The sequence below is a fragment of the Papio anubis genome, chromosome 14, assembly GCF_008728515.1.
Source record: "Papio anubis isolate 15944 chromosome 14, Panubis1.0, whole genome shotgun sequence".
Taxonomy (NCBI): domain Eukaryota; kingdom Metazoa; phylum Chordata; class Mammalia; order Primates; family Cercopithecidae; genus Papio; species Papio anubis.
Window position 1 is genome coordinate 18,494,595 of NC_044989.1, and position 14,430 is coordinate 18,509,024.

General features: G+C 40.1%; 1 long non-coding RNA gene across 3 annotated transcripts in view; it reads left to right on the plus strand.

Annotated features, from left to right (window-relative positions):
* LOC103876756 overlaps positions 1-14,430 on the plus strand; it is a 428,348-nt gene that overhangs the window by 198,446 nt on the left and 215,472 nt on the right. The gene's annotated exons all lie outside the window — the stretch shown is intronic.

Genomic DNA, 14,430 nt, shown 5'->3' on the forward strand with positions numbered 1-14,430 from the left:
TATCAGCCTGTGTGGTCCAAAGTGAGAAGGATAAAGGAGGTACCGATGACATCTGATACGTTTAATAAGCTTGCTGGAGAATGCCTGGGCCTCAGCTTTCTGCCACCACTGCCTCATTGACTACTGGAGCCTCCACCCCCCGCCACTGCCTCACCTATAAGGATTGAATTTTACTCCTTGGCGGGGCATGGGGAGGACTCCATTGTCCCTTAACAGTCACTTTATTATGAAGAACTTCAGAAACACAAAATCAAATAAAATAGGAGTTTCTAAGTCTGAAAATATCTGTCTTTAAATTTCAAAAGCCGTGTGTGTGTGTGTGTGTGTGTGTGTGTGTATGAATTTGGACATTTTGCTGTGGACGTAGCTTCTTGTGTAAAATAGGAGAATGAATACTTTCCTCATTGGACTTAATATGAAGATTTCAACAGTCTACTCTCCCAGACAGGCTTCTTTTATAACCAGAGTTATTCCCTTCCTCTAGCTCCTGGGTTAAATCTCCCTCCTCTCTGCTCCAATAGGCCCTGGGATTACCACGAATACGGCACTTATCATGTCTGAACTGATTTTTTTTCTTGACTTGCCTTTCGCTTCCAAATAGATAACAAACTCAAGACACAGGGCGTATGCCTGTTCAGCTTCAAACTGCCCACTGTCTCAGCAATGTTGCTTCTCATTCTTCTGCATAAGGACAGCTGCTGGCAAAGCTCCACAGTCCCACAGTGTGGGTAGGGAAAGACTGTATCTAGATTAGCATTGAGTTCAGTGATGGAGAGACCAAGTCTGCTCTGTGATACTCAGAGTCTCTCCCTGAAAATCTTGTGATCTGGGTTCCCATTTGTATTTCTTCTCACATTTCCAAAAGCATCAATTTATCTATATATATGTGTGTGTGTGTGTGTGTGTGTGTATACACACATATATGTGTGTGTGTATCTTTCTTTCTCTCTCTATATATAGGCGCTCTGAGAGCGCACCTATAAGGGACAAATAAAGACAAAACCTGAGCTAGCATCTTGGCAGCATGACAACAGTGCTTTTTAACATGAAAACAGCACATTGTAAAATGACCATGCTGTGAAATTTAAAATTGAAAGCCCCAGGTTTGAAGCCTAAAGACGTTAGACATGAATTAAAAACAAACAAAAAGACCTATTGACGATACACTTCAAGCACACAGACACACACACAACCCCATATGAGATTGACTTTACTTTGATAAACTATTTAGAAATAAGAACACACTGAATGGCTCTGTTGGGTTGTCTGACTTTGGACAAGTCACTTCTCCAATCTGAGCCTCAATTTCCTCATCTATAAACATGAAGACTGACTTATGTCAGTGATTATCAAAGTAGGAACTTGTTAGAAATGTAAATTATTGGGCCTCAGCACAGAACCACTGTATTAGGTCATCCACAGGGGGTTCCCATGAAGCTCTGAAAGGCTCAATGTCCAATGCTAGCAGCTGTCCTTCCACAGAAGAATGAGAAGCAACAACATTGCTGAGACAGCGGGCAGTTTGAAGCTGAATGGGCCTAGGTTTAATTTTCACTTCCTTACATCCCTGGTGGTATAAATTGCTTAACAGATTTAGTCTCGATGATACTCATTTCACTATTTTGTAAAGCGGGAAACAGATCTACTTCATAAGGTTATTGTAAGAATTAAAATAAATAATTGTTAAAGCATTTTGCAAGGTGTCCATCTAGCACGAGGTCTTGTCCCTTTTATCCTCTCTTCATTCCCTCCATGTGCCACCCCACACCACTATCACCTAATAACCAGTACAGGTAGAATGTGAATAAAAAAAGTAACCCATTTGGAAAAATAAGCAAAATATACTGTCTTTTGCCACCCGCCCATGTTCTGTTGATTTACTTATTGCTTTGTCCTCACCATTAATTTAACTATGCATTTCTTTGCTGAAATCCATTTAACACTTTTAAAAAAGAAATTATTTGTAGCTAACATAATGGCTTTTCCATTAAATATAATTTGGAAGGCATTAGTACTAATTGTAAATTATAATGGCATTTATGTCTGACACATCCCGTGATGAAAGAACACGAGGCACTTCCCACAAATCAGTAACAAGCTGATCAGAATATTAATCTCCTTCCCTTACCCTTTAGAAGAATAAATAATTAATCAATCACTGACTACTAATATATTACCCCTTTGCTAAGACAGATGATCATTTAAGCTTGAACATAATATGCTTATGTAATTGACAGAAATCATGACTCAATTTTCTTCGTTTTAAATTACAATGCAGTTAATGCCAGACAATTTTGAGTAATTTGTTAACCTTGTGACAAATAATACATTTCATCAATTCTATCTTAAACTGTGGACATATATCTGAAATATTTATTAATTGTCCAGTCTTAGTAAGTTGCCTGTGAGAAACATCTTCAATGAAGTCTGTATTCGACCCATTCTTGGAGTACAGTCATTTTAATCCTCAATCTCATGGCATTTGATTTTAGCTTCAGAGGTTCTAAGAAAGTAAACAAATGTTTGTTGAACCAGCCCAGAACTAGTTACCATGATCCCAAGTAAATTTCAGGTATTAATTAACTATGTTGTGATTACTTTTTGCTCTCATAATGGAATAAGAGGAGCAGCATTCCACTGCTGACTAAGAACGTGTGCCTGAATTCTGGTTAGCTTGGCTTTTATAGATATACTCCAACAGCAAGTGTCATCTACATTGATTGCTATTTCGTCATGATCATGCTCAGGTCTAACTAACAGAGTGGGACAAGCTATTCTCTTTTGTGGGGAGCAGTAGACCATTCCCAGCCCAAGGCACATGCACGATCATAGGTGACATCACAGAGGAAAGCCTATTTCCATATGGAAGGACTTCTAGCTATTGCCACACTCTGTGCTCTCTACCCTTATTGCTTGGGAGGAGGAGGGACTTACCTTGCTGGTGAGTTGGGAAAAGAAATTCAACTCAGTGTCCTTCATCTGCTTGTTTGGAAGCCAGCCTGCTTGCAGAGAGAGTACCATCTGGTTCACTCTCCACTGCTCAGACAGAAATCTTACAACAAATATTTCTCCCTTTCAGTAATTCGAGGAGTTGCCCAGCACCGCCAATTATTGGGTAGTACATTTATCTAAAAATTAGGTGAAAGATTTTTTAATCCATTTAGTTGAAAATCTAAAGTTATGCTCTCTGAGTATGTATCATGTGAATTAACTCAGGAAAAAAATGGGCATTTAGTCACTTATGGGGCCTCTGTCAATCCCCAGCAGAGCCTGCTTGGGTTCCAATTCTCCTGGGCCTAAGACAGACTGTTCTAGACCCATGTATTGGACAGTTAAACCATGTCAGGGCTCAATGAATGTGATAGATAAAAGACTGAATACAAGTGTGAAGACTTCTTGTGATTCTCCATTTCTGGATGTTTATTTCTCTAACAAGGCAAAAATGGACTATGTGATTGAAATGACTCTGGTTTTCCATGTCCTCTGTTCTTACCCCACCCTTCCACTCTCATCTGTATCTCGACAATAGATGTTTATCCTCCCAGGCTTCCATTTTCTTTAGATCCGGGCTTCCCTCAGAGACTGGGGGTATGTTTTAATGGAATGTGGACAGGAGAACAAGGCAGCTGAGTCAGTTGCCAAGTTTTTCTGAGACCAAGGAAAGGGTACTACGTAAGCCTCTGCGGAAACACTAACCACAATTGTCATTTGGGTGAGTGGTTTTTTTTTTGTTTGTTTTTTGTTTTTTTTTTTGCGTTCTCGCAGTATATAGGCCTTGATGTTTCTTCTGAGAATGCTTTATCTTCTTGAGAATGTAGCTGGACCAACAAGCACAAGAGCAGCTTCTGAAACAGGCTTTGTTCTGAGATAGAAGTGTCCCATGAAAAGCCTAACTAACTGATGCCATAAGCATTTAGAGAGAGGAAGAAGGCACCTGTGCCCTCGTCCCTCCATCCTGTAAGGAAGTTCTGGCTGCGCCATAACTTCAACTCAACTACTCTTAAGGCAGGAGGCTCCTTTCTAAGTCTGACTGGTTTCTGTGACTGTGATTCCATAGATGTTCATTTAGAGAGGTGGAATTTCTGTCATTTCTTTGGGATGTGGTTTACAGAGGACTTCCCTTGCCTGTATTTTCATGGTTAACAACAAACTGGAAGGCCTGTTCATAACTACCAAATGTTTGAACTTTTAGCTGGGAGATGGAGGAAATGGTTATTCATTTAGTACTATTCATTTATTCATCAATTCATATGTTTGTTAATTCACTCATCAGATATATTTGAAATGCTTACTCTGTATCACTCTATATTAGCCAAGGTAGGGGAGATACAGAGGTAAATAAGACAAAAGTCTTAGCAAGCTCCCGGGCTGGTGGAGGAAACTGACCAAGTTACATAAAATCATAATGAAGTATAAAACATTCTATGCTGTCAGGAACATGGAAAATGGTCACATAGCATCTCATCCTAGCGAATCAGTGAAGGCTTCTCAGAGGAATTGGTGTAGGAAGTAAGACCTGAAGAACTAACCTGAGCCAGTCAGATCTTGATGTGGCCACTTAGGATGAAGCCTGTTCCAAGCAGACAAGGAGGAGAGTGCAGTTGACCTGCAGTGCAGGTTTGGAGGGTGGGAGAAAAGTCAATGGAGTACTGTCTGCCAGGTACCTCGTAGGGCCTCATCTGGCGTTATTTTAGATTACTTCTTTAGGAGTCATCATGTATCTTGACACAGCTGCATCTTTGTTGCATTACAGGTTTATATCAGATACTGTGTTTGGCAATTTTATGTAAGTTGTTTTGATTTCGTATAACAATCCTGTAAGCTCAAGATCGTTATTCAAATTTTATACATAAAAAACCTGACAGGATGGATAAATAATTCACCCCAATGTACACACAGAGCCAGAATATAAAAGAGGGATTCCCCAAGTTCAGTATCTGGGCTCTTTGTACTAATCCATGCTGCCTCTATGAGCAGTAGAAAGCACAAAGGAACAGAGGACTTGTAAGTAAGCAAGCACTGCCTAATGGAGCCTGGCTGGGCTGGCGTGTCTCTCACTCTCACACCAGCCAGCACTTGATGCTAAGAGTCTCTTATCTTCAGAAGTCGTTGGGCACCTGCTTGTCCTCAGAGTCACCCCCCAGTCTCCCTGTAACACCACCCCAACTCATTTCATTTTTTCCTGAGCTACTTGTTCCATCCTCACTGAAACATACTTCCAAAATTTGTGTCCCCAGAAAGCTACACTCCTAATCCAAGAGAGACTTCTGCCTCTAATATGCAGAAGAGTTTCAGCCTCTCCCTCCCATGAAGTACTTTTTGAAATATTTGAGAAAGTTCAGCTTTTCCCTCCACTCTCACATCTTTCCTCATTTCTCCCCATACTTCTTATCTATCAGAGAGGATGCACAAGGCTTGGCACAGGGAGGACTAGACATCAGGGAGGGATGCTTCTCTGAGAGAACTACAACTTCTCCTCGGATGTTTCTTTGAGTTGCAAATGAAACAACACTTAATTGGCCTCCTGGTTCTCAAAGGCAGAATGGATATTGTTTGCAGCTCATTTTCTCCATGCAGTTTTAACCAAATGTGCCTTCAAAGATATCACATAACTGAAAGACAGAATTAAGCAAGAATGGCAGAACCCTGGCAGCAAGTAGCCTCTGCTCATGTTTTCCATTGAAAAGCATATAGGATTACCTTATTGTTCCAGATATTAGCTTTCTGTACCCACGACATACATATTTAAACAGCATAGCAAATGTGCTACATTACAAAGCACCTATAAGTCACCAAGGCCCAGAAAGCCTGTGTTGTGCCAAGACCTAGAGACGTCCTTCCAAGATTCCTTCCCGGCTTAGAGGCAGATTGTCTTCATGCTTGGGGTGGGCCAGTCAGCCTGAGTTTAATAGCAAACATTCTCAAATTTTTTCCAACCCTGTGTGTAACACAACTTTCATTTAAATGTGGCATCTGCCTGCAAAGGAGCAAATTCCCAGCACCACCAGTGTGGCTTGCACGTGAAAAACCAGACAGGCTGCACTTATGGTTTTCTCCAAACAACTGGACTCAGGCTCCAGACTGTGCCCTTGCTTGCTCTGGAGCACATTATCAACCCCATGGTTCAGGGTTAAGGTTTGGGGTTGAGGTATTGTTAGTGTTTTCATCACTTGTGGAAATGTACAGTCTGACAATCCCCATGCCCGCAGATCAAAGGCAAAGGGAGGTGTTATCTGCTGCCGGCTCTGCTGTGACTCTAAGCACATTTCTGATGTGCTGACCTCCAGGTGAGCTGGGGTGGGAAAGAGTTCTCCAACAGATGGCTGTCTGAGTCGGGGGTTCATGTGGGATAGTCTTCTAAGAACAAAGTCTGTCCCTTCCTTTTGGGTAGCACCACCACGCCTAACCTTAGAAATAGGGAGTGCTTTGGAAATGGTATTTGATTGGCATGGCGAGGAAGCATGCAGTTTGTAGAAAGACTAGTCTGGTGGAAGTGTGGTATGCTGAATTACCATGCTGGGTCTGCCACTTGTCTCGCTTCTGACTTGGGGTGAGACCCAAGTTCCAGTGACACTGACTACCCCAAACCCACCTCTGCATGGAGCCCGGCCTCTCCCATTTCTGTTTTCCACGTGCTGCCTCACTGATGGGGATACTTTGCTTTTTTCTCCCTGCGGGATAAACTGAGCCTTTGTGCTCAAGGCTCAGATTATGGGGCACCTCCTTTCTGATGTGACGAGCATATTTTTAACCCCCTTAGACGAATAATTTACCCCTCTTCTGTGCCCCCATCATTTACATTTTTGCTGGCTTCTTGACCACCAGGCACTGTTATGCGCCTGTCACAGTCTAGATGTGTGGACCTCAGGGGTGACCTATTCACTCTGTGTCCCAGATGCCTATGATGGCACCTGGTGGGTAGAGCTGAATAGATGCCTGAGGAGTGAATGCACGCATGCAAGAACAGGCAGGGGTGGAATTGAAAGGGGAGGAAGGGTTCTCTGCATCCCCAGAGGAAAAGTATGTACTTTGGATGCAGAGTGCTTCTACAGGAGGATATGCCTGTGGGTCCTCTGGTTGTTCCTGTCCTTTCCCGCAGATACAGTTGCTGGAGGGGGCAACCTGTTCTCTCCAGTTATGAGCTTCCCTCCCTCTAAGATTCATATGCTGTCCACTCAGTGCTTGTGGTTAGAGCTCTGTTCACCTCAACCTTTGTTAAAGCATGAAATTTTCTTCTATGAAATACTCTGTTCCACCTCAAATCCTGATGCCTGGCAACTTCTGATGGTCTCTAAGAGGCAATTTCTTTCCTCTTTGTCCTAGATGCAATTACTGAACTGCCCCGAATCCATGCAGCTATACCTATCCTTCCCTCTGGATCTTGGCCATGTGTTCTTTCTAGACTAAAGATCTGGGCAAGAGTTTGAGCTGGTTCCACAGTTATCGTGTCAGTTTTGCCACTGCTGGTCTCCACTATAATTTGAGGAGTGTTGTGCACGACACCAGCTAACAGAGAGAGGTTGACTGGACCCGGGGTCTCTAGTCCAAGGAAGCCATGAGTTAATGGATTTTTACCAGTGAGAGACAGAGGACAGAAAAAAGCCAGTGGAAAAATTATTCTGCCTTCCCTTATCCTGCTCATTATTCTGAGAACAGGTAGTTAATATTTTCTCTCAAGATGATGTGAGAAAAAGAACAATCATTCCTATTTATCCCTAAACTGGCCACATTGGTAGTGAGCCCTCTCATCTTTGCATTTGTTCCTCCTGACTTCTCCTCTGTCCTGGTTCTCTGGGGTCACAATGGCCTCAGTCTCTGTTTCTGGGCAAACTGAGCTGGTACCTCCCTTGCCAACTCAGATTAGATTGATCCCCCTTGTGTTCTTTCACTTTCCATACACTATTGCAATTATGTATTTATGTAGCTCTGTCTCCCTCTGGATTGCATATCTCTTGAAGTCAGAGACCACATTTTACTAAGTTTTAAATCTCTGGCACCTAGCACAGTGCCTGGCATAAATTAGAACTCTGAAAATGGTAAATATTTGCCGGATGAATGATTATAAAAATTAAAAAGAGCTAGATTTCCTCTGGTCAGGGAGAGATTCCAACAGACCTGAAACCTATTTTAAATTGTTCTCCATTTCACTGTGTGGTCTCTTTTGGCTTCACCCAAATTGAGTCAGGAATGATGCTAGCAATTGTGTCACACTGTAAGATTATAAATACTGTCCAGTAATTATAATAATGATTACTACAACATGCTGGGCACTGATGCATTACCATGCTACATTAGATATTTCACATACATAATCTCATTATTGCAGCAAATGTATGGGTTGTTATCATATACTTGGGACTGCTTATAAATGTAGCTGCGTTACAACTGGCCTTTACTGAAGACATTCTTGAGAGTACATTAAAAGTTGTTTTGCTTATAGTTTTTAAAAGGAGGTTTTCTTTAGTGGTTAACACTTCATCTGCCAATCAGTTTGTAAATACCCAATGGCAGAACCACATTAGAAAAGAAAACAATCACTTCCTCCTTAATTAACATAAATGGGACTTTACACTCTAACATTCTCCCTCCACTTTCTGCCCATATGAATGCATGAGTTACAGTTTGTCATGAGCACAGAACCTCAGAGCGAGGCACCTCAGTCACCACACATCTTCCTGGTTCCACTGAGACTGCTAATATAGAACAGAGGGATTTATAATCAGGGAATTGTGGACAATTATGGAAATCAGCGTTGGGTTTACTCAGTACTAAAATCCCTCAGAAATCATGAAAATACTTTCCATGTACATCTTAAAGGTGCAATTTTCTACAGTGAGGCTTATGTTGAATTCTCAAACAGATTAAGAATCACTGATTCTAAGTGAACCTCCAGCTTAGGGTAGGCTAAGAAGAGTGGAGACAGAGCTCACTGCCTTGGAGTTTTCTGCTGTGCAATTAATTGAGTTTTGAATGTCCGGGGACTGTAGGAATAAACTTTGCTGATCACTGTCACTTCAGACACTTGAGTTGAAGCCAGGGCACGAAGGAGCTCATGGCATATGCTTTTTTCGCTGAAAAGCTGTAAGAATCTATAGGACCCAATCTTTACTCTCTGCATGTGCTGCCCCTATTGTGGCTTTGTTGTCGGGATTTCATATTATGATGCAATCCAGTACAGCTTGTCCAAAACAATATTAGATTTATTCCATTTGTTAAAAGGAAGATATCACTAGTATGTGGTCCTTTTGGAAAAATCTCAACTCTTTGTTCTAGGCATGGGTTCAATCACCTGTTGCTAAGATACTGCAAGAAAATATTAGTTTTTAAATGTTTCCTTTTAATTAAATAAACTGCTGCTTTGAAATATCAGTGAAAAGGTTGAATAGGTCTTTGAATCATAGTTTTTTTTTCAACTGGCAGAGGTATTTCTGGGCATTTTAAATGGAGCAGCTGCTGTCCCAATGGAGCTTCTTGATGAGTTTAAAAGTGCATAAAATGGTGATCTATGGTATATATATATATAACTGGATTGATAAAAATAACTGGGAGACTCGATTAGATCATTACATGTTGAAAATACAAGTCACAGTCATTGATTCTGCATCAAAAACATGAGGAAAATTTAGATACAGTCCAATAATACCCATTAGTAACCCTGGAAGCCAGACTCATATTGTTTGGATTTCAGAATGGTAATACAAAGCATCTACATCCAGAAGGGTCTAAGCCAGCACTTTGTAATCAAATGCATTAATATCTCTATGACAGAACATTTTAGTCTTTACTATCTCACATTAATTCAGGTTTAACTCTGTGGACAAAACAGTTTGGTCAAACATAATAAAACACTTAGGTTTTAAGATCATTTTAAATTTTTTTTGTATTGCAAATAAGTGATTTGGTGCCACAAAAAATGAAGGAAAACCTAACAGTGCACATAATTTAGAATAACTTCAGGATCAATTTAGACTCCAAATGGCCTGGGCAGTAGCAAGGTTGGGTGCCTGGAGTCCCACTGTTAGGAACCTTTAGGGAACACATTGACCATTCACCCAAAGCCTGGACGAGGCATGGTCAGCAGCGACCAGCAGGTATGGACAGAGGTCCTAGACTATGAGTAGCCCTCAAAACGATGGATAAGAATTCAGAGACGTTGAGACTGTTCTAGATCTCTCCCAAATCCAAACATTTCTCTTACTCTGCGCTGCTATTGCACTAGTCCAGGCCAGATCTTTAAAAGCCTACAACAGTGTCTGGGCTGGTCTCTGTATTTCATTCCGGTCTTTTTAAACTCAGTCAGTCTTTTATATATTCCTCCTTTGTGGCCATTCTAGAGTGCAAATCTAATCCTCTCCCCTGATGAAACATTTCAATGGTTTCTCATGACCTGTAGGGTAAGTCACTAGGCAAATGGGTCCTGTCATGTCCCAGTCTTGCCCTAACCCCCTACCTCTCATTTTAGGCAGCGCCAACACAGTTCCTTCTGGACCATGGTGATCAGTGTCTCTGTCCTCAGATGCTATCCTCACCCCTTGCTTATCCGCATGGCCAGTTCCCACCTGCTCTGCAGTACTTGACATCACTTTACTTCTGTTCCAGACCGCAGGATAAAACCTTAGGATTGACTATTTGTAGACTTTCCTCCATCATCTGACTGTAAGCTTCTTGAGATCAAAAATCTATTTCTCATCTATCATATTACCTCTCAGTGTTTAGCACAGTGCTTGGAACTTGGTAAAAATTTATTGTTCACTTCAGTAAAATTTTATTGAACTGCTGGTGGAATGTCGAGGCAGACAAAATGATGGAATCCAGGCAGTGAGAAAACACAAAGAAACATCACTTGGGAGCAAACCCACGAAGGATTCTCAGTCCTGGGAGCGGCTATAGTCATGGACTCCCAGATGATGTGAACAAGGATGAGCATCCTATCTTGGAAGAGGTAGAAGGCTTATGACATAGTCAATGTACTGCTCTGACACAAATAATATGGCCTGTCATTTCCTTTGCCCCTAAGGAAAGGGAAGCAAAATGGGTTTAACCAAATGAAAAGGACTTACTTATGGTGAGGTTGGGTGGGTAGTGTGATAACTTTAGGAGAATATTTTGACAGTAGAGTCCCATCTATCTATAAGAAAAAATTGTGTGGTGACTGGGGAAGATATGGTAAATTGACTTGTCATGATCCCTAAAATATGACCACTTTTGGTTAGCATTTCTTGCTACACTCACCCCACCCCCTCACCATAGAGTAAGCTGGACTATCTCACATTGGAGTCATATTGTCATAATAGCTTAGGGATTTTAAGCAGAACCCACAGAAGTCCACTGTGATGGTATAGATGAAGCGCTTGCCCTGGGAACAGAAATCCTTCCAAATCCTAGGTCTCAAATTTACTGTGCCCTTAGGAAATTAATTATCCATTCTTTGCCTTCAGTTCTTCTTCTCCTAAGGAGATATGACAACACTAACATTAAAAGATGTGTTATTAAATAAAAAACTTGTGTGAAAACATTTTTCAAGTAATCTACACTCAAATCTATGTGAATACCTTAGAACATTTTCTTTACCTGGATAATTGATACAATAAGAGATAAAAAAAATCATTCTATTATTAGCTAGATTTTTGATGTTATGGGTAAGAAAATATGTTAGTTTAATCATTTCCAAAATCACTAGGTAAAGAATGACTTTATCCATCTGGAACATAGCCCTAAATAGTTCTAAAAACTAACTTGGTATATATGTGTTGATAAATATCTTCGTGCTATTATTGTTTTATTTAGTTTTTACAAAGTACGATGCCATTTAGACCCTCTGTGACCAGGCACAATGTGAAATTAAATTAATTCAAAGTAACTTGACACAATTAATTATCAGAATAAAACTAGCTAAATATAAGGCCTGCAAGAATTTACAGACAGTGAGTGAGCCAGGGACTTAAGAGGTAATCTTTAAGATTGTAAGCACAGCCTTAAGTTTACAATTTAACAAGAAAATGAGGATGGGAAAGTGGGGGTAGGAGAGAGCAAATTCTCATCTACCACGAAAGAAGGATGTGGGGATAACATCTAAGACAGATAAGTCAAGAGACCAGTTATATGTATGGGCAAGGACTTCATGTCTAAAACACCAAAAGCAATGGCAACAAAAGCCAAAATCGACAAATGAGATCTAATTAAACTAAGGAGCTTCTGCACAGCAAAAGAAACTACCATCAGAGTGAACAGGCAACCTACAGAATGGGAGAAAATTTTTGCAATCTACTCATCTGACAAAGGGCTAATATCCAGAACCTATAAAGAACTCAATCAAATTTACAAGAAAAAAACAAACAATCCCATCAAAAAGTGGGCAAAGGGTATGAACAGACATTACTCAAAAGAAGACATTCACACAGCCAACAGACACATGAAAAAATGCTCATCATCACTCACCATCAGAGAAATACAAATAAAAACCACAATGAGATACCATCTCACACCAGTTAGAATGGCAATCATTAAAAAGTCAGGAAACAACAGGTGCTGGAGAGGATGTGGAGAAATAGGAACACTTTTACACTGTTGGTGGGACTGTCAACTAGTTCAACCATTGTGGAAAACAGTATGGCGATTCCTCAAGGATCTAGAACTAGAAATACCATTTGACCCAGCCATCCCATTAGTGGGGATATACCCAAAGGATTATAAGTCATGCTGCTATAAAGACACATGCACACATATGTTTATTGTGGCACTATTCACAATAGCAGAGACTTGGAATCAACCCAAATGTCCATCAGTGACAGAGTGGATTAAGAAAATGTGGCACATATACACCATGGAATACTATGCAGCCATAAAAAAGGATGAGTTTGTGTCCTTTGTAGGGACATGGATGCAGCTAGAAACCATCATTCTCAGCAAACTATCGCAAGAACAGAAAACCAAATACCGCATGTTCTCACTCATAGGTGGGAATTGAACAATGAGATCACTTGGACACAGGAAAGGGATCATCACACACCGGGTCCTATTGCGGGGAGGGGGGAGAAGGGAGGAATAGCATTAGGAGATATACCTAATGTAAATGACGAGTTAATGGGTGCAGCACACCAACATGGCACATGTATACATATGTAACAAACCTGCATGTTGTGACATGTACCCTAGAACTTAAAGTATAAAAAAAAAAACAAAAAATGAGGTAAATGCCTGAAGAAATATTTCCAAGGTTTGAAAGTAGTTATCCCTAGGAGAGAGTGGACTATGAAATGAGGAAGGGGATATAGAGAACTGTATATTATTACATACATACATACATATGTCCATATGTATAGAATCACTGTATATAGTGTATATAATCATTATATATGCTGTATGTAATCACTATATATGTATATAAAACTGTATATACACACCCATATTTACATATATCTATATTTACTCATATAGATATGTATACATAATATACATTTTGTACATGTTGACATTATACAATATTTAAAATCACTCAGAATACTTTTTTAAAAATTAATTTTTGTAATCCAAGCCTGTATATTATGAGCAAGAGAAAATATTTAAGTATACATAAACATCCAGAGCTCAGTGCGTTTGATAACAAGGTTTCTATTTAATACTATTGAATGTCTTGTCTACCCCGAACATGTTCTATAGGCTCTTTCATTTGATCCTCTAATCATATGAAGTTGGTAATATTGTCTCCATCTTAAACATGAGAAAACCCTCCCATTAGGTAATGGAATATGAATTTAACTGAGGTCTGCTTGAAGACTCACCCTATGCTCTCTAAAGGTAAATTGAATAGAGCTAAGAGAAACAGGCCAAGATAGCAATACATACTTTATTAAATGAGGCAGTGATCATATGATCAAACTCAAAATGTACTTGAAATCCCAGGATATGGTTGCACATTGTGGCTTCAAACTCCATGCTTTTAATTCCTAAACTATCCTTTCTCTCTTCTGAAAGGACGTGTAGGACCTGATACTCCTAGTCATCTTGAAAATGTTGTTCTTGGTATTTCTTGTATCATAGAATTGACCATATAAGCATTTTTGTAAGTATTATTGCTCTTAGAAATCCCTTAAGTAATTTCCTACTTTTTAGCCATTACCTTACTTATGAATGTAAAGCTTTCGATCTTACATCTGTTTTCACTTTGCAGTCAGGAGCTGTGGCCCTGTCATTTGTAAAGCAGAAGTAAAAGATGTTCTGTTGAAGAAAGAGGCTCTGGTTTCTTTATCTAGTATTAACATAAAACCACGGAGGGGATCTATGTGACTGCTCAGGTGTACTGACCGCAGAACCTGTGTCAGAGTCATTCATTGATTCATTCATGAAGTGCTGTAGTTTTTGGATACCTAGTTTGAGCCTGGCACTGATCCAATTATGGGAAAGTCAGTAAAGAATAAAATAAAGTACCTG